Source organism: Lycium ferocissimum, chromosome 5 (assembly GCF_029784015.1).
Source record: "Lycium ferocissimum isolate CSIRO_LF1 chromosome 5, AGI_CSIRO_Lferr_CH_V1, whole genome shotgun sequence".
Taxonomy (NCBI): Eukaryota; Viridiplantae; Streptophyta; class Magnoliopsida; order Solanales; family Solanaceae; genus Lycium; species Lycium ferocissimum.
Window position 1 is genome coordinate 71,006,478 of NC_081346.1, and position 2,762 is coordinate 71,009,239.

Sequence of the window (2,762 nt, forward strand, 5' to 3'; positions counted from 1 at the left end):
AGTACATTACTTCTTCCATCTCAAAAATTATTTATCATTTTTGGTTTTACAACCCCTTAAGTAATATTATTAGAAGGGGTGTTTGATAAAATTCTACTAGGGGTAAAATGGAAAAAAAAAGTTAATTATACCTTAAACTTCTAAAACGATAAATAATTTGAGACAACTATTTTTAGTAACCCCGTATAATTTGAGATAGTGGGAGTAGTACTTAACAAATTTGGTTTCCTTACTTTTTCTGTAGTTTCCCGAAAACCTGATAAGCCACTGCAACACACTCATCAATCTAACAATTCATAGACAGATACTAAAAGTACAAGAGGGGGGGGGGGGTGAATTGTAAATTTTTCGTTCTGTTAGTCGACTAGGTTAGACCGATATCGACTATTTGCTCGAGAACACTAAAAGTAAAATGCGAAGGTAAATGACACAAAGAGTTTTATCTTGGTTCGATTCAATGTGAATCCTAGTCCGGTCCCTTGGGTTTCAAGGGTGATCTCTGCAGCTTTTCGTTAAAGGTTTGGTACAATCGAGGTTTGAATGGAGCTCCTACGTCTACACTCAATCGCTCTTAATCTTTTTAATACAAAGCCTCACAAACTATATTATAACTCTCCTTTCTTTTTTCTTACACTATAAATCACTCAGACATACAATGTTTATGAAAAGTAAAGTAGAGTACTACGAGAATGAGACTAAGCATGTTTGTTGTGCTTGGGAAGCAGCCCTTTTATAGCTATTTTAGGCTCTTCACGCAGAGAGATCAACCCAAGGGATTTGATCCTTGAAAACGGAATTAACGATCCTATTTCCAAGAATAAGGCTGAAGCTGTTGCTGCTTTCCTTGTGCGTTGAGGCAGCATTATCAATCAACAAGATTATTACACTTCATGAGATATTCCTTTTAATATTGGAGATGGCCTTTCCTTCCTTGGAACGATTTGGTACTGCTAACACGGAATATTCCTTCTTTCAATGTTGCGGATATCTTGTCCTTTCTTGAACGATTTAGTACAAATGAGAGTACTCTTCGTTAAATCGTTAGCCGTCATCTTGTTAGGGGGTGAAGGCTTCGCTTGAGGGAGCCCGGCTCGTTGGAGGCCATTTGTGGGCTCATATTATTCCTTGTGCGATTCAACTATTATACTGCGCACAAGTAAAATTGTCATCATAAAAACTTGACACTAACAATCTCTCCTTTTTTGAGGATGACAATTTTAAATGATATGTAGTCAACTTCCGTGTAACGGATGCTCCCCCTGAATGGGTGGAGGCTCCCCCTGACTAGTCGACTAGTCCTTGTAGGCTCCCCCTGAACAGTTGACTGTCTAGTTCTCCCCCTTTGGCATCATTCAAAAATAAAGGCAAAGAAATAGCAAACATAGATATAAACTTATAACATGTATAGGATGCTAAACCAATCAAAGACAAAAGGATTAAACCAAAGTGCAGCATAAACACAACCAAACATAAGTCCCACAAAAAAAACATTGTTTAAACAGACCAAAAACAACCAAATAAAAACTATTCTTGGCGGTGGAAGACTGGACGACGAAGGAAATAGGCTAATGTATTCACAATAGCATCCTTCATGATAGTCAACGGAGTAGTAAGACGTTCAGGCATGGCGCAAACATTGGCTTGAAGCTTGGCGGACAGTTTGACCGCTTCCTTTATAACAACATCCAGTTTGACCCGCAGCTTAGAGACATTAGCACCCGTTTCCTTAGTCGTATCACGAATCTTCTCTACTTGAAACAATGTGGCTGCCATTAAGTCTTTGATGGACTCAATTTTTTCATCCATAGAGGAAAGTTTGGCGAGAAGTTCTGCATAACATTCGGAAGAGACGACAGAAGGATCTGATTTCTTCGCTTTGGTGGAAGGACCAGGTTGAGATGCCTCAAAGACGTCCTTTAGCACCCAAGAATCATTGCTCAAAATATACCCCATGCTACCAAATGCCCTAGAGTTGTAACACTGCTTAACTAGAGTAACGGGATAGTAGACTAAATCGATTTTGTGGACTTCAAGTATGGGAGAGATGAGCATGCCATAAGGAAGGCTAGAAGGATTGGAAGCACACTCAATCATGTAGTTGATGATAACGGAGGACAAATTGATTTTCTTTTTGGAGAGAAGGCAAAAAGTAAAGATAGCATCACGTTGGGAGATAGTAGAGTAGGACCCAACACGAGGTACAACAGTAGTACACTACTACAAAATGGGGCTTTAGCGGCAATAAAAAAGGGCTTTAGCAACCATATGAGCTTTGGCGGCAATGCCGAGTGCTAAAGGCTTTAGCTTCTCAAAAGAGATGTTGGACTAACCCATTAGTTTTAATGGCAATTGTTTGCGGCAATAATTTTGGTGAATTTGAAAGAGTTTTCTTAACATCATCAAAAGACAATTAAATTGCAAGAGATTTTAATGGCAATTGAATTTTTAGAATGGCTACAATATCTCTTCTGAAAACATCTTAGTTTGCCTTTTTAGCCGCCATTAATAATGGAAACTAGATTTATCTAACAAATGATCTAGTTTGCACTTCTACTGTTAATGTTTTAAGTAGTAAATCCAACAATCTTTTTAGTAAAAGAGAGCTTTTTATTGGCGACAAAGTTCGGCAAATACCAAGAACCATTGTTATCGAGTTCATTAACTAAAAAAAAAAAAAAAAAAAAAACTTAGAGGAACTAAATAAAGATTTGCATAAAACATACGAACTCTTCTTCATATTCCACATGGTTTTTTAACATCGT